The sequence below is a fragment of the Pongo pygmaeus genome, chromosome 1, assembly GCF_028885625.2.
Source record: "Pongo pygmaeus isolate AG05252 chromosome 1, NHGRI_mPonPyg2-v2.0_pri, whole genome shotgun sequence".
Lineage (NCBI taxonomy): Eukaryota > Metazoa > Chordata > Mammalia > Primates > Hominidae > Pongo > Pongo pygmaeus.
The window spans coordinates 165,564,325-165,582,848 of record NC_072373.2 but is presented as its reverse complement, the minus strand read 5'-3'; positions in this window follow the sequence as shown (position 1 = coordinate 165,582,848).

The following is an 18,524-nucleotide window of genomic DNA, read 5'->3' as shown; positions in this document are numbered from 1 at the left end:
AAGGAAATAAAACCCTATGCTTATGACCTTAAAGTGAAGAAGACCTTCTTAGAGCCTGACAAAGCAAAACTCATAACCCAAAGGTTGGGAAAATTTAAAAGTTTTGTACCACAAAAATAGCCTCTCCTCCCAAAAATGGGGTCATTTTAATTGCAAAAAAAAAATAGAAGAAAGTCTTAGTACTTAGAATGCTAATGTATATTAAAGCGAACTCCTAGAAACCTAGCAAGCAAAAGAGAAATGACCCAATAAAAACACTGAACTGAGAGTTCCTCTTCAGTGAAAAGACAAGACACATAGCTAGTAATCATAAGAAAAAAAATTCAACCTTTTTAGAATCCGTGAAATACAAATTAACGTGGGGTAAGATTTTTCAACCATAGAGAAGCCAAAATTTCAGTTGTCTTAACACTCAAAGCATTAGTGGGAGTATATAAATTTGTGTAGGTACTTTGGCAAATCTATTGAAATTTAAATGTACATAACTCTCTGACTCAGAAATTCCACTTCTCCACACCTATACTACAAAAACACATGGGGCCAGGCGCAGTGACTCATTCCTGTATCCCAGCACTTTGGGAGACCAAGGCAGGCAGATTGCTTGAGCCCAGGAGTTGGAGACCAGCCTGGGCAACATATGGAATCCTGTCTCTACCAAAAAACATTGAAAGTTAGCTGGGTGTGGTAGCATGCTCCTGTAGTCCCAACTACTCAGGAGGCTAAGGTGGGAGGATTGCTTGAGCAAAGGAGGCAGAGATTGCAGTGAGCCAAAATCACGCCACTGCACTCCAGCCTGGGCAACAGAGCCACACTCTGTCTAAAACCAAACAAAACAAAATAAAAACACATGTGCACCAGGAAATTTGGCAAATAGGTTTACTGCAGCATTTGTTGAAATGGAAAAAACTAGAAACCATCTCAGTAATGACTCAAATATTGAATATCTATATTATGAAATACTATGCACCATTTTAAAACATAAGGTAAATTTCTATACACAGACATGGTTATATCTACGATATATTGTTGAGTAAAAAAAGCGGCCGGGCATGGTGGCTCACACCTGTAATACCAGCACTTTGGGAGGCCGAGGCGGGTAGACTGCTTGAGGCCAGGAGTTCGAGATCAGCCTGGTCAACATGGCAAAATCCCGTTTCTACAAAAAATACAAAAGGCACGTGCCTGTAATCCCAGCTGCTCCAGACCCTAAGGCACGAGAATTACTTGAACCTGGGAGGTGGAGGCTGCAGTGAGCTGAGATCGCACCACTCCACTCCAGCCTGGGCAACAGAGCAAGATCCTGTCTCAAAAAAATTAAAAGAAAAGCAAATTGCAGATATATAGTGATGCCTGCTCTCTTAAAAAAAAAAACACAGTAAAATTACCTGTTTTCTAAAAGAACAGATACATGTTTGTGAATACATAGAAAGAAAAAAATCATTAGGCTCTGCACCAACAGACCCCAGTAATTGCCTCCAGGTAAGTCTAAGAAGGGCAGCGGTGGGCAAAAGATATTAGACTTCTGATCTGTCATGTTTCACATTTTTGCAGGATAAAATGTAAACATATATCGTTTGTATTATGAAAATAATTTGAAATTCAAAATTAAAAGCATAACAATAAGATACTATTCAGCAATAAGAAGGGATGAACATGGGCCGGGCACGGTGGCTCACGCCTATAATCCCAGCACTTTGAGGGGCCAAGGCAGGCGGATCACCTGAGGTCAGGAGTTCAAGAGCAGCCTGGCCAACATGGTGAAACCCCGTTTCTACTAAAAGTACAAAAAATTAGCCAGGCATGGTGGCGCACACCTGTAATCCCTTCTACACAGGAGGCTGAGGCAGAAGAATCACTTGAACCCAGGAGGCAGAGGTTGCAGTGAGCCGAGGTCGAACCACTGCACACCAGCCTGGGCACGACAGAGTGAGACTCCATCAAAAAGAAATAAAATAAAATAAGAGATGAACATGATATACAAAACATCACAGCTGAATCTCATAGATGTTATACTAAGCAAAAGAACACAAAAGAGCACATTTGGGATAGATCCTTTCATATGAAGTTCTAGAACAGGTAAAATTAATCTATAATGAAAAAAAAATCCAAGCTGCAGTTTCTTCTGAGGGTCTGGGGCTGACTGGTGAAGGGCGCTGAGGTCATGAAAAGATGTAGGTCATCTGAGTGAATCCATTTGTTAAAATTGTATAGTTGTGATTGGTGCATTTCAATGGATGTACATTTAACTTCAAAAAAATAAAATTAACAAAATTGAGTGTCTAGTGTTGTGTCTATCTTGATATAATGTTTTAAAAATCCATTTTACCGAAAATTAGACTATCAGTTCTTCACCAAACATGGTCATCCTGGAATTCCCATCTCTGCCATCCTATTGTTGATTACCAGTTACCCAAGACTCCATATGAGGATGGCCAGGCAGCTATGACCACACACAGGAACATGGTTTGAGGAGAGGAATATGTTAAATTTGTTAAACGTGAGCAGTTGGCAGGGGTTTTATTTTTGAAGAATGAGTTGTGAATGCTGAATGGCCAGCCCCACCAAGAGGACACAGGAGAGGAATTGTGAGTCACTTACTGTGCTAACTGATCAGCATATGTCAGGAATCAGTTTACAGAGATGGGAAGCAGAATAGATTAATAGGAAAGGGATACCATTCAGCCTTTTAATTATGGAAAAGTTGGAAAGGGCAAAGAAACAAAGCAAATGGGCATGCACATGTAAGAGAAAAAGAGGCAACCTTACAGCTGTAGTTCTTTATTGGCCTCCAAAGGGCAATGGCCTTTTCATTGAGTCCTCTTTTCATATCTTGCAGAAACTGGGATGCAAATGTGGAATTTCAGCAGACAGTGTATATGCTAGTGGTGAGGAGAGGGACAGGGTAGATAGATATTTTCCTCCTAGGCTGATGACTATAATTCCTGACAAAGGATAACAACTTCCAACCAAGTTCATCATAAGGTTTAAAATATAAAATACTTGAAGGGTGTTATGAGGATTAAATGGATCCATAAATTAACAACATTACCTGGCATTAAAAAGCAATCAATAAATATTACTTAGACCAACAGTCACAGCAGTAATAATATGAAGAAAAATTAAATTCAGACTATTTTTGCTTTTGCAAACACTTCTTAGTTAACTTCAGTTTTTAAGGACTCTAACCTTTCTCAGCTGGAAGAAAAAGCAAAGACAGAAAATAGAACACTTTCACAACTTGATCCAGATTGATAGGGTAGTTAGAAATTGCTAGTTTCCTTTTTGGGGTTAGGGATGGATGGCATGGACAGCCTGGATACTCAAGCAGTCCCTGCCTTCGGGGAGGCTGGGGCAGACAGTGAAATAGCATCCAGATAAGAAGGGTATGAGGGAGGCCACTGGGGCCAGAGTACCTTTGAAATAGAGCTATCCACATAAGCTGCACTGTGGGCTATCTTCTCCATTTCTCACTGTCCCATAAGCCTCATTCATTAATGGATTAAATAGCTGATCCTCAATGTTGGAGGACAATGTTTGAATCTATGTGGGTACTTTTTTTGTTTTGTTTTTTGTTTTTCTTTTTTTTTTTTTTTTTTTTTTTGAGACAGTTGTGCTCTGTTGCCCAGGCTGGAGTGCAGTAGCTCAATCTTGACTCACTCGAAACGTCGCCTCCTGGATCCAAGCAATTCTCCTGCCTCAGCCTCCCAGGTAGCTGGGATTACAGGTTCACGCCACAATGCCCAGCTAATTTTTTGTATTTTTAGTAGAGATAGGATTTTGCCATGCTCACCAGGCTGGTCCAAATTCCTGGCCTCAAGTGATCCACTCACCTTGGCCTCCCAAAGTGCTGGGATTACAGGTGTGAGTCACTGCACCCGGCCTATGTAGGTACTTTTTTAAATGTTTTTATTACCATAAAATATATACAACATAAAATTTCCTACTTTAACCATTTTTAAGTGTGCAATTCAGTGGCATTAAGTGCATCCAAAATGTTGTGCAACCACCATCACTATTTCCAAAACTTTTTCATCATCCCAATATGTGGGTTCTTTTGAATTCCTCTGACTTGTGAAATGATAATTTCATGACTGAATGTTAGAGCTAGAAGGAACTTGAAGACTATCTCCCCACTGCATTCGTACAAATAAGGAAATTGACACACTTGAAGGTTTTACTGAAGGCCACAAAGCTAGATGATGGCAAGGGCTGGAACTCAAATACAGGCTTCTTGATTCTTAAGCACAAGGGAGCAGTTTGAATAAGTGAATTAATGTCTAACAACCTGCAGAGGTTAATAAATTCCTCCATCTAAACAAAGACCGCTAATTTTAGCTTATTAATGCCATCGACGGTGTCAATTTTTTAAAGAAAAAGGAAACATTTTCATCTGAATATGAATAATATTAAACATTGTGTGGGGGAGAGAACACGTTTGGAAGGTGTAGTCGTTAATTTTATGTGTCAACTTGACTGGGCCACAGGATACCCAGATATTTAGTCAAACATTATTCTGGGTATTTCTGTCAGGGTGCTTTGGATGAGATTAACATTGGAATGGTGAGGCTGAGTAAAGCAGACAGTCTTCCATAAAGTGAGTGGGCCTCAGCCAATCCATTAAAAGACTGACTAGAACAAAAAGCCTGGCCCTCTTCTGAGTAGTGGAAAATTCTTCCTGCCTGACAGCCTTTGAACTGTGATTTTCCTGCCTTTAGACTCAAACTGAAGCATAGGCTCTTTCTGGGTCTTGAGCTTTCTGGCCTCTGGACTGGAGCTATACCATCGGCTCTCTTAGTTCTCAGGTCTTTGAACTTGGACTGAAACGAAACCATTGGCTCTTCTGGGTCTCCAGCTTGTCAAATCACCCTGCAGATTTGGGGACTTGTCAGCCTCCATTATCATGTGAGCCAATTCCTTATAATAAATAAAGATATTCTATTGGTTCTGTTTCTCTGGACAATCCTGACTAATACAGGATTGAGTCAATATTGAGGCCCCTGGACACGCAGCAATCTAGGTGTGCTGTGTGGGAATCATTGAAGAGTGTGAATCCAGCAACTATCAAAGTGCCTGGAGTGAAATAGACAATAGACAGAATAGACAATCGGTGTTTATTTGGATACCTAAATGACTATATCATGAATAAGATTCATCATTTTCTCCACAGATTAGAACTTTGGAGATATTCAAGAAAAGCCTACAGAAAAAATGTTTGTCTTCAGTGGGAAGTTAAATAATTGACCAATAAAGTTACTTATTCATTCATTTGTTGACCCACTGATGTATTAATCATATATTGTACTATGTACCAAGCACAGTGCTAGATATTGAATATGTAAAGAACAAGTATACACAGTCCTTGCCCTCCAGGAACTGGCAAGCTCACATAAAGAATTATAACACAGTGTTATATATGTTACCAGAAAGATGGTGCCCCATGCAGGTGTGATGAAAATGTACAAGTAGGGGTATATTTGAGGGGCTCAGGGAAGAGGTGGGAGGGGCAGAAAAAATGAGTAATGGTCTACCAGTGACAGGTTGCAAACAGAAAATGAAAAAGAGGAAATGGTTGGGTAGATGGTAATTATTGCTCTAAAATTCTACATTCCTCTTGTCTATATTAGGAATGCTGCTTATAAATGGTGGTAAGAACAGTTGTTCAATTAAGCTCTTACTATAATGCCCTGAAACTACAGATACCCCTAGTATCTTATGTTTTTGTACCCTTTTATTGACTAAAAGTAATACCTACAGAAGTACATCAAGATTTATTTACAAGGATATTTACTATCTGGTATGGTTTGGATTTGTGCCCCCCGCCTCCAAATCTCATGTCAAATTGTAATCTCCAATGTTGGAGGAGGGGCCTGGTGGGAACTGACTGAATCATGGGGAAGATTTTCCCTTGCTGTTGTTATAATAGTGAGTGAGTTCTCACAAGATCTGGTTGTTTGAAAGTGTGTAGTACAGTACCTCCTCCTTTGCTTGCTTCCTCCTGCTCCAGCCATGTAAGTTGTACCTGCTTCCCCTTTGCCTTCCGCCATGATTGAAAGTTTCCTGAGGCCTCCCCAGCTATGCTTCCTGTGAGCCAATTAAACCTCTCTTCTTTATAAATCACCCAGTCTCAGGTATTTCTTTATAGAAGTGTGGGAATGGACTAATACACTATCAAATTATCTCATTATTTTCAATAGTAAAAATTCAGAAATGAGAAAATCATGAAGAATTTATTAAAGAAACTATTATGCAATTGAATACATTGCAATCATTTAAAATTGTTTTTAAAGAATATATAATTACATGGGGGAAATGTACAAAATGTAAGTTTTGAAAGGAATAAAAAATTGTATGTTTAAAACCAGATTTAAAAATATATAGACAGACCAATTTGCATAGGTAAAAAACTAAAACACAAATGGTAACAGCGGCTTTTTGAATATTGTGAATGTTACAGATATTTAAATTTTTCTCTATATGTCTTTGTTTTCCAAACTTGTAACAATGATTGTCATTGCTTTAGTAAAGAAAAAAAAAGTTATTTTACAATGTTATTTTGGACACACAGTGAGTTAGCCAGACAGACAATTTTTCTGGAAAGTTTCCCCAAACTCCCACCCTAAATCCACAACTTCATGGAGGTAACTCCAGGATCCATGAGTGTACAAAACGACCCTACACCCTTGGCTACAGCAAATTGGTCCATAGGTGGGCATCTGACCAAAGCTAAGCCAACCAAATTACATATGTTGAAAATTTGGAGATTAAAATGATTACCAAACCAAGTGTTCCTTTGAATGGAAGAGATACAAACTTGAGAATTGGAGGGTGACTTTTTTTTTTTTTTTGTCTTATGGACTAAGTAGTAGAGAAAACTAGTTTTCTGGAATTGAAAAAAAAAAAAAAAAGAATGTTGCCAATGTATAGAGAGAAACACAGAGGACAGATAGCAGCAAGGAGCTGCCGGATTTTCATGACAGATGTGACTCCACTTTTTATCCTTCCTGAGGCCTTGAAGCACCTTCCTTATATTCCATGATTCCATGAGATATCCACATGCCTTATAAGATTTTTCCTTTTCTCACTTAATCTGAATCAATTTAGCTTTTTTTTTTCTCAAAACCAAGAAGTCTATTAATACAATATCTTTCGGCGCATAAGGAGAGAAGCCACACTCACTAAGAGAGCTTCCAATAATACTAACCCATGAGGACAAGGACTGCATTTCTCAAGTTTCCATCGCCTAGCCCAGTTTCAAGCATGTGGCTGATGCCCATTACAAGCTTGCTGACTGACAGTCTGGAAGAATGAATGATGTATTGCTATGCCTTTACTCCCCTTGCCCTACATTCCTATTTAATCATTAGTAAGAGTGCATCAGAGTTAATGAAAAGGACATATCTGAGTCCCTCTCTGCTCCCTCTTATAGGAAAAGCACTCAATGTAGGTGGCCTGGGAAATGTTATTTATGGTTCTACTCCACGTAATATTGTTGATGCTCAAATTCACTTGTAATTAAAGGTTAGGTGTAGCTGAAAACCTCTCCCTAATTGCTTAGCAGCAAAAAGCCTTCATTTGGAAAACCCCGACAGTTTCTCATTAAAGAAAAATAATGCAAATTGATGTAGAAAGGTAATCAAATGGTACTTTCTATAATTTACTATTCCTTTGCTCAGGCCTTCAAGAACAGCCATAATGTGCACCTTGCTGCCAGACCATTCTCTATGTTAAACATTATGGTGAGTTAGAGAGAGAAAAGTGCAGAGCACATCAATTGAGTCAATGGGATAAAACATGAATGGTACATAAATAGGGTGACTTGTAAACGTTTTGAGTGTTTTTAAAATGATGAAACCAGGTCAAATTTCTCAAGTTTCCAGCAACTCCAAAATCTTACTTTGGAAATGGGAACATATGTTTTAAAGTTGAGAAACCACTTGCATTAACAGCATGCCTGAATGTTGTTAACAGTGTGAAGTCTTTAAGAAGTTGTCTGACCTACTAAATTTAATTAAGAGTTTTAAAAGGCTTCTGGACATTGCATAATAGACTACCTTCAAATTGTCATGTCAGGCTGTTAATTGATGGTTCCATGGCTAATTTAAAACTCTTCTATCACACCTATGACTTATACAATCATATAACTCTGAAGGGAGAAGTTGATAGGACCAATAGCAAGAAAACAGAAACAGTGTGAATCACAGCTATCCAAATATTTTAAGTGCACAGTTTTAACTCTTTGGGAAATAGACTTGTAATTTTCATTCACAATCTTTATAAGCTGCAAGTTGACATTTGTGTTAAATTTCTCTTTAGAATCATGATGATATTCATTAAGCCTTTGCCACATGCCCAGTGCGGTGCTGAGTACTGGAAACATAAAGATGAACAAAAAGGGAAACCTCTGCTCTCACATGGCCTCCCTGATAAATGTCCTTCAGATTAGGATCAGAAGGATGAATATCATCATACAAAAAAGGAAAAGAAAGCTGTTCCAAGCCAGGGGAGAGCATATCAGAAGACCTGAATGAAACAAGAGTTTCCTGAGTTACAGTTTTAAACAGTATTAAACTGTAACTCAAGCTTAAGGGACCTAGTGAAGTACTGCCCCTCCCAAAGTTAACAAATCTTCAGAGACTGCCAACAACATACCTGTGAGCATGCCTTTGATAGGCAACCCAACCAATCCTGAGTTCACCTATCCCTCTGTCCTAAATTACATCAGGGCCAGGTATAGCACAACTAAGGACCACTCTCTACAGCCCAGAGCCTGCCAAAATATTCAAACTGGCCAATCCTAAATCTACGTACCCTGCCTTGCCTATTTCCCTTCAAAAAACACAACAAAGGCCGGTGCCCATGTTTTCCCCTCACTCCTGCTTCCTGACCACCCTGGCACTTTCCCATGTGACCCAGCATATTGTGGGATGCTCCCTCCTCTTGGGAACTGTGAATAACAAACTATCTTTGCAACAGCAGTCATCTCCTGATCTGTTGGCCTCACCATAGCTGAATAAAAACAAAACCATGAATACATTTTAAAGCAGTACCTAACTCATAAGTTATCACAGAATAATCAAAATGGACAAAAAGTTATCAGGATAAACACTGATGAGAGAAATATTAGTAAATATACTACTAAAAAGGTTTTTAATACAAAACTGCAAAAAAACGTTCTTAGAGAAATGTCATGCATAAGAAAGAGTGGTGCTCATTCATTCAACATATATTTATTGAGCATGCTATGTGCCAGGGACTGAACTATTGGATGCAATAGTGAACAAAACAAAGATCCCAGTCCTTGTGGAGCTTGTATTCTAGTGGGGGAAGACAGAAGACAGGTGGAACAAAAACCCATAAAGTATATAAATACAAAAATACAGTGAGGGCTAAGGAAAAAGATTTGCAGTAACAAAGCGGTTAGCGTGGGCTTCATGGAGAAGGTGGCATTTGATCAAAGACTTGAAGGAGATGAAGGCCATATGGGTATCTGAGGGAAGAGCTTTCCAGGCAGAAGATGCAGCTAATGAAAGGCCCTAAGATGGGATCATGTGTGGCTGAGCTAGAACACTGTGGCTCAAACAAGGTGAAGGAGGTGGAGAGGGCTGACCAGATTAGAAAAGTGACAAAGTTGGGGAGGTAAGACTGGTTTTGGGGGAAGGGAAGTTTGTGCTGGGCCTTTTGGTTCATTTTAAGCACTTTGGCTTTCACTCTGAATGAGATGGAGACCCACTTGAGGGTTTTGAGCAGAGAAATGACCCAATCTTAGTGAGGTTTTTAAAGGATAATTTTGGATCCTGTGTTGAGAATATAAAACAGAGTACAAGGGTGGAAGAAAGCAGCCCTTTGGGACAACTACTCAACTAATCCAGGCAAGAGGTGATGAGCTGTCAAACTTGAATGGTAGCAGCGAAGAGGGCAAGAAGTGAGCAGAGTTTAGATAATTTTGAAGGTTGAGTCAACAGAATTTCATGACACATTGGATGCAAAATGTGAAAGAGTCAAGAATAATGACAAGGTTTTGGTTAAACAAGTGGAAGGAGGAAGTTGCCATCAACAAAGATGAAAATGACTGTTATGAAGAGACAATTAAATATATATGTCTGGAGACAAGAGAGAGGTTCATGTTGATAATATAAATTTAGGAGTTGTCATCATACAGATATTTAAAGTCATGAGATGGGTTGAGAGTGACTGCAAATGGAGAAGAGAGCTGGTACCTCTGCAGAACACTTTTCCTCTAACCTGCAATGTCAGCTCCTCTTATCTCTTTCATGTCATTGCTCAAATGTCACCTCGGTGCAACCTGTCCCCTCTACCTGACCTCATAATTGTCTGTATATCCTGCTCTTTTTAAAGCCAACCACTTATCATCTTCTAACATACTATTTAACTTACTTACTTATGTTTATTATTTATTTTCCACTTGCCCATGCTAGAATGTTAGCTCCATGAGGGCAGAGATTTGTATTTTTATTTTTGTTCACTGTTGTATTCCAGGTACCTAGAACAGTACCAGCTTATAGTAAATATTGCTGTCGAATTACCCCATTACCATAGGGTGCATTTTCTTTTCTTTCCTTTTTTTTTTTTTTTTTTTTTGAGACAGAGTCTCACTCTGTCACCCAGGCTGGTGTGCAGTGGTACAATCTCGGCTCACTGCAACCTCCGCCTCCTTGGTTCAAGCGATTCTCCTGCCTCAGCCTCCCAATTAGCTGGGACTACAGGTGCCTGCCACCATGCCTGGCTAACTTTTGTATTTTTAGTAGAGACAGGGTTTCAGCATATTGGTCAGGGTGGTCTCGAACTCCTGACCTCAGGTGATCCGCCCGCCTCAGCCTCCCAAATTGCTGGGATTACAGGCGTGACTATAGGTGCATTTTCTATGGGCCTCTTAGCGGCCCATCAATACAGTATTGATCCTGGTTCTTCCGGTAAACTAGGAAAGAGATGATAACAGCTAAAGTTGATTGAGTGCTCACTCTGTGCCGGACACTGTTCTAAGGGCATCACATGTACGTATATCATTTAATTCTCACAATAACCCTCTGAGATGAGTGCTATCATTTGCTTCATCATAGGGGAGGAAGCTGAGACACAGAAAGGTTAAGGTTTATGTCCAGCGTCACGCAGCCTCGGAGAGGCAGAGTCGGCATATCAACCCAGACAGTCTGGAAGCAGTCTGTGTTCTTCCCCTCTATGCTCTATACCCCTTAGAAGCACAGGCATTCAGGGATAAAGCCTCAATGTGACTCTAGATGCTAGATATCATGACCAGTATTTGCTGAAGGTGCAAATGGCCTCCTCTTGGCATCATCCCCGATGACTTGAATGATTGTTGAGAATATTTTCTATTCATGGAATTTTAAAAGATCAAGTTAGTAAAGATTTGTTCCAATATTTTAACATTTCTTTGCTTTTTCTCATTGGTAGGAAAGAAAAAAAACTATTTTCCCCAGCATTCACCTGGAGAATATTCATGTATTTCCTTCAATAAATTACTTTCCCAAATAAAATCCTTGCTTTGACCATTTTTGCATTAATGGGAAAATACATTTTTAAGGGAAGCCCAATCCTGATATTAATAATAATACTAAATTGAATATATATTATAGGGTAACTAATTGAATATATATACCTTGGAAGTATTTTTTTGGCTATGAGAAATAAGTGGTGTAATGTGCTCAGCAGAACTTATTTCTAAAAAATGGAAATAGGTTAAATTGGTCTTTCCAGTGCTGTTTGGATATTTTTATTGCTACACTAGTGGGAGATTTTATATAGTTCTTTCCTTCTGTGTTCATCTTCCATGATGATTAAAAATTTAAATAAGTTTGCCAGAAGGTCTGTTTGGCAGCTGTCGTGCCTATTAAATAGAGTGCATCCTTAGAGCATTTCATTCACTGCTAAAAGGAAAGGATTTTAGAGAAAAATAACCTAAGTTCCTGGGGGTTGAGGAAGTTACACATGCTTCAAGTGATAGCTAAGATGCAATGGATTCGTTGTAAATAGATATCACTATAATCAGCAAGAACCTTGGGTCTAATTATAACATTGCGATCCAAACTTCTTTGGTTGTGGTGAATCTAACTAAGACAGCAGTTGACGTGTCTACCTTTCTCTGTGACTTCTTTAATTCTGAATTCAACAAGGGCAGGTTCAAAGTGAAAAACTCCATTACCTCAATACTTGGCACATGTGAAATATCTAGATATCACAGAGCTACTTATTGCTTGATTGTTTTGAGAGCATGCAAGTACACTTTTTCTTATTTGTTTATTTTTTTTTTTTGAGATGAGGTCTTGCTCTATTGCCCAGGCAGAGGTTGCAGTGAGCTGAGATTGTGCCACTACACTCCAGCGTGGGCAACAGAGCGAGACTCTGTCTCAAAAAAAAAAAAAAAAAAAAGACATGCGATCGTGCAGTGGCACTATCATGGCTCATTGCAGGCTTAACCTCCCTGGCTCAAGCAATCCTCTTCCCCCAGCCTTCCAAGTAACTGGGATTCAGGCACGTGCCAGCACACCCAGCTAACTTTTTATTTTTTTGTAGAGATGGCGACTCTACAAAGAGTCCATGCTAGTCTCAAACTCTGGGGCTCAAGCAGTCCTCCTGACTTGGCCTCCCAAAGTGCTGAGATTATTGGCATAAGCCACCATGCCCAGCCTGCAAGTAGGATTACAAAGCCTCTTTGCAATCTATTGTCTTTTTTATTTTTTTATTTATTTACTTTTTTTGAGACAGAGTCTCGCTCTGTTGCCCAGGCTGGAGTGTAGTGGCACAATCTCAGCTCACTGCAACCTCTGCCTCCTAGGTTCAAGCAATTCTCCTGCCTCAGCCTCCCAAGTAGCTGGGATTACAGGGGCACGTCACCACACCTGGCTAATTTGTGTGTGTGTGTGTGTGTGTGTGTGTGTATTTTTATTAGAGATGGGGTTTCACCATTTTGGCCAGGCTCATCTTGAACTCCTGGCCTCAGATGATCCACCCATCTCAGCCTCCCAAGGTGCTGGGACTACAGGTGTGAGCCACCATGCCCAGACTATTGTCATATTTATTAGAGGAATAAGAAGTGCTATTCACTCTGCAGAAGGGCACTATAAGTGCACATAGGAATTGTCAAAATAGTTATCCTATATCTGAGCTCTTCAGGTATAAGTAGTATATAATTACTATTAAGAAAAATTATAACATTAGTATCATATATAACTAGTGTTTTTAATTATCACTAACATTGAAGGTGTTTATACAAGGAAAGTATTTAAACTGAGGCTGAATTAGCTAGGTAAGAATTACCTAAAGAGCTTTTTTAAAATGCAGAGTACTGGGAAACATTCTCAAATATTCTGATTCAATTGGCTACAGTGGGGCTTAGGAATCTGGATTTCTAAAAGTATACCAAGCTGATTTTGATATGTAATCATGTATAAGAGCCAGAGTTCAAAGACATTCATATAGTCCTATCATAGATTCTTAGTCCCTAGCCACTGCTAAGATCATAAGCAATTTGAGATAGATTGTCTTACATATCATTATATCCCCCTCAATGCCCAGCACATAAAGATTTGTTGTTTGTTTGAAGTGCATTGCTTTGACATGGGAAAGTCATGCCTGGAAGTGAACACGTTGTTGATAGAAATCTTCATCCCCTTTGCACAAAGCAATCTGTTAGGTACGTGAGTGAGTCAGTTATTTCCCCCCACAATCACCCCATGGGAGAGAGTTTGGACTTGAGAGTCAGAGCTGGGTATAGCCATTGACTCTTGCTCTTGACTACTTGTAATACTTAACCTCTTTCATCCTGTTTCTTCATCTGTTAAATGGGTATAATACCAACCATATAAGATCATTGTAAAGATTAAGTGACAAAATGTATGTTAGATTCTTGCTGCAAATAATGTGCTAAATATATGTAAACTGTCTACATTGTGTCTTTATATTCTTCTGTGTGGAGCTGAAAATCATGGTTCTATGACGAGAATAGAAGAACAGCCCTGGCAACATAGCAAGACCTTTTCTCTACAAAATTTTTTTAAAAAATTAGCTGGGTGTGCTAGCACATGCCTATGGTCTCAGCTACTTGGAAGGCTGAGGTGGGAAGATTGCTTGAGCCTGGGAGGTTGAGGCTGCAGAGAGCTATGGTCATCCCATTGCACTCCAATCTCTGATCATGCCATTGCACTCCAATCTGGGTGACAGAGCTGAGAACTTACATCAGAAAAAGAAAAAGAAGAAATTATCACCAGCAGTAACATTGTGACAAATGGCCACAAACTTGATGACTTGAAATCATAGAAAGGTATTCTCTCACAGTTTTGCTGGCCAGAAGTCTGAAATGGAGGTGTTGTCTAAGCCATGCTCCTTCTGAAGGCTCTACCAAATAATCACTGCCTTTTCTAACTTCTGGTAGCTCTTGGTGGCTTACTGCCTTTTCTAGCTTCTGGTAGCTCCTGGTGGTCTTTGGCTTGTGGCAACATGCATTAGTCTGTTTTCATGCTGCTGATAAAAATATACCCCAGATTGTGTAATTTATAAAGGAAAGAGGTTTAATTGACTCACAGTTCCACATAGCTGGGGAGGCCTCACAATTATGGCAGAAGATGAAGGAAGAGCAAAGGAATGTCTTACATGGTAGCCAGCAAAGAGAGAGAACTTGTGCAGGGAAACTCCCCTTTATAAAACCATCAGATCTTGTGAGACTTATTCACCAGAACAGCACAGGAAAGATGCCCCCATCCATGAAATAATTACCTCCCACTGGGTCCCTCCCACAACACGTGGGAATTGTGGGAGCTACAAGTCAAGATGAGATTTGGGTGGGACACAGCCAAACCATATCACAGCATAACTCCAATTTCTACCTCTATCTTCACATGACCTTCTTCTCTGTGTCTCTTTGTATCCTCTCCTCTTCTTACAAGGACATCAATTTTTGGATTTAGGGCCATTCGAAATCAGGGATGATTTCATCTCAAGATCTTTAACCAATTACCTCTGCAAAGACCCTATTTCCAAATAAGGTCACAATCTGAGGTTTGGGGTGGACATAAATTTTGAGGAGACACTATTCAACCCACTACACTAACCATTTGTGATACAGATTGCTAAATATTCTCCCACTCCATTTATTCTTTCTTTCTTACTTAGTAATATAAACCCCAATTCTTAGTTAGACACAGGGCTATCCAAAGTAAAGATGTCATTTCCCAGCCTCACAACTAAGAGTATGATCATGTGACTACATTCTGGCCAATAAGATGTAATCAGAAGTATAGTGTGAATCCCTAAAGAGAAGAAACATGCTCTTCTACCCTTTTACTCTTTCTTGTTTCCTGGAATGTAGATGTAGTGGCTTGACTTAAGCAGCTGTTTTGGACTATAACAAATAAGGCACATGTTCAGGATGGTAGAGCCTGGGTTCCTGACAACTTTAAGAAGTTGCCCTGTCTGGCTGTGGTGGCTCATGCCTGTAATCCCAAGACTTTGGGATGCCAAAGTGGGTAGATCTCTTGACCCCAGGGGTTGGAGACCAGCCTGGGCAACATAACAAAATCCCATGTCTAGAAAAGAAAAGAAAGTTAACAGGGCATGGTGTTCTGTGCCTGTGGTGCCAGCTACTCAGGAGGCTGTAGTAGGAGGATCACTTGAGCCTGGCAAGGTCAAGGCTATAGTGAGCCGTGATCACACCAGGCTGGGTGGCAGAGTGAGACCCTGTCTCAAAAAAAAAAAAAAAAGAAGCTGCCCTATTCTGGGCTGTCTTTTACTGAACTTTGTGTAACAAAGAAATAAATTTGTCTTATATAAGTCTCATTTGTATAAGTCACTGTTGTTTTGGACTTTTCTGCCACATTTCTGCTGGACCTAATCTCAACAAGTATACTATCTGTCTTCTGTTACAAAATGGATTTGAGGTTTAAAACCTCAGAAGAAAACATTAGAATTGAATTGAGCTTTTTTTTTTTTTGTAGTGATCATTTTAATAAAAATCTTTGTGGTTCCAAATAATCAGCCCTCCATCTCAGGGTCTTATTTTTATTATAACCATATTAACTTAGTTAATAATTTAGTACAACTTTATGTTATAGTTACTGGTTCTGTTTACTTTCTAACTTCCTTGTTATGAGACAAGCCAAATAAGATAATTTTCATGCTATGCCTCTAGCTCTCTACTTGTTTGGGCCTTGGCATTGCCAAAATCCAAGAATGCCATTCACAGTGTAGCATTCTCAGGGCACCATTGCAATGTGAACAGTGTCCCCTGGAGGTGTGCAATATAGTAGCCCTGCTGCTAGGCTCCATGCATGATGGGGAAAATTTATAAAGCAGAAGATGGGTATGATCCCATAAATTTAACCATGTTTAGTTTTTAAACTGTATGTCAGTATCACATTCCCGAAAATAATCACTCAGGGCTCTATTGCAGACAGCAAAATTCACTTCAGATAGTTTAAGAAGAAAGGAATGACTTACTGGATTAACAGGATGGCCTGGGCTGTACTGCGGCAACCAACAGCCTCCAAATCTCATTCTATAAAAGAAATAAAGGTTTATTTCTCACATTATACTATGTGAACATTGTGGGTTGATTGGGGATTCCATTTTGTAGCATCCTCATTCCAAGTTAAAGGAGCAACCACTTTCTGGTAAATTGCTGTTACCCATGGTAGAAAGAGAGGTGATGAATTGTGCACTGTTTCTTGAAGCTTGCATCCAGAAAGCACACTTTTGTTCTCATTTCATTGGCTCAAGCAAGTCAGATAGCCAAAATCAATTCCAAAGGGGCAGATGGAGCAACCCTACCATGTGCCTAGAAAACAGAAAACCAGAAACATATTTGATAAACAGCACTAATTACTTCTTTAATTACCCAAGCCCTGGAACTGGAGGAGGGACATCTAGGTTGAACTTCCACAAACAACTCTCAGAACAATACTGCAGAACTGACCCATCAAGGATGCTGCTGCCTCTTCTAAGACTGGGAAGCTACAGCCGTGACAACTGATTCTACCACCACACAGCCTCAGCCTCGTTGTTTCTGAAACACTCTCTTTCTTAGGGTTCCGAGGCACATTATCAACCTCCAAATACCCGCAGGGGTAAGGACCAGATACAGGAAACTTGGCTACCACTGCTACAGAAAAATAAATGACCTCTGGGGAAAATTGGCAGACATATGCTCTCCATTTTACAAGAGCCATTTTCATCTTCCAGTTTTTGTGTAATATACCTCTGTGGTAGAAGTGAGGCTACATATGGAAAATGAGATGTAAGGAAGTCTGAAACATGGAGACTTGAGCTTTCCAGACTTGATTGCTCAGTAAGGCATTGTACAGGGAGGTTGGAATGGAGACAGACATTCTATATTACTTTTCGTGCATTCAATATTCCTTATCTTTCATACATTCTTTCATCCATGCTTTCGTTTGTTCTTTCATCTGATACTGAATGAATTTTTACTGTTTCTAGACACAGTACTAGATGGTTGGCGGGGGATGCTCAGTGAGGAGGCATGTCAGGGAAAGAGACAGAAATAATGACATGCTTGGAAATTATGTCTAAGAACATTTCCAGATCAAATTTAGCAATCCATAGACCTAAACTTGGAAACAAGTTTGAATGGAGGTGTGGAAACACATCTTTTTTACACATACCACAGGAAGTTGGTTTTTTTAAAATCACCCAAAATTAAATACTTTAAATTGTGTAGAAATCAAAAGGTTTACATATCCAGAGGGGAGTAATGGTTGTTGCTGCAGGAAAGTACTTGAGTGGGAGTTGGGAGACAAAAAGCACTTAGCAGATTAGTTCCTTGTAGATACTAACTGGTACCTTTAGGGTTTTTCCTATTATAAGCAATGAAATACATAACATTCAGTTTAATTAGCTGTATAAATAGCACCAGGAGAGCAAGTTAAGCCTCCTGTTCACCACCAAGATGAGAGTAGTATTCACTTGAGAATACAAAAATGCTTATAAAATTTTAGAACCCTATGAACATATCTACTCTGTTGAATGAAAAACCACAGCTGTCCAAGCACCATTATTCTTCACACTGAAAAAGTATTCCCGTTCTTCTTCTCATCCCCCCTCCCCACCCCTGTACACCTATACTAGCATCCCACAGCCTACCAGCAGCTCTGCAGTGAATTGTAACATCAGTTATGTGAGTTAGTTTTCTTTTGGAGATGGAAAAATTACTGACTGAAAACCATTGCATCATCCATTTAAACTCTCATTCTCAACTAGCTCCTTTTTTGTTAGTACTAACACATGATCAAGTCTTTCACTGTAAAAAAACAAACAAACAAACAAACAAACCTTCCTCCCACTCCCGTGTTCCCCTTGAGCCCCACCTTATCTCTCCCTTCCCATCACAGCCACACTGCTTGATATGCGCTTGCAATGATGGCTGTCCGGACCCCCTCACCTCCCTCTCACTCCTCAGCCCACAGTTACATAACTCATTCCCCACCATTCTACTAAAACCATCCTTGGCAAGGCCATCACATTTTCCCTGGGATCCAGTG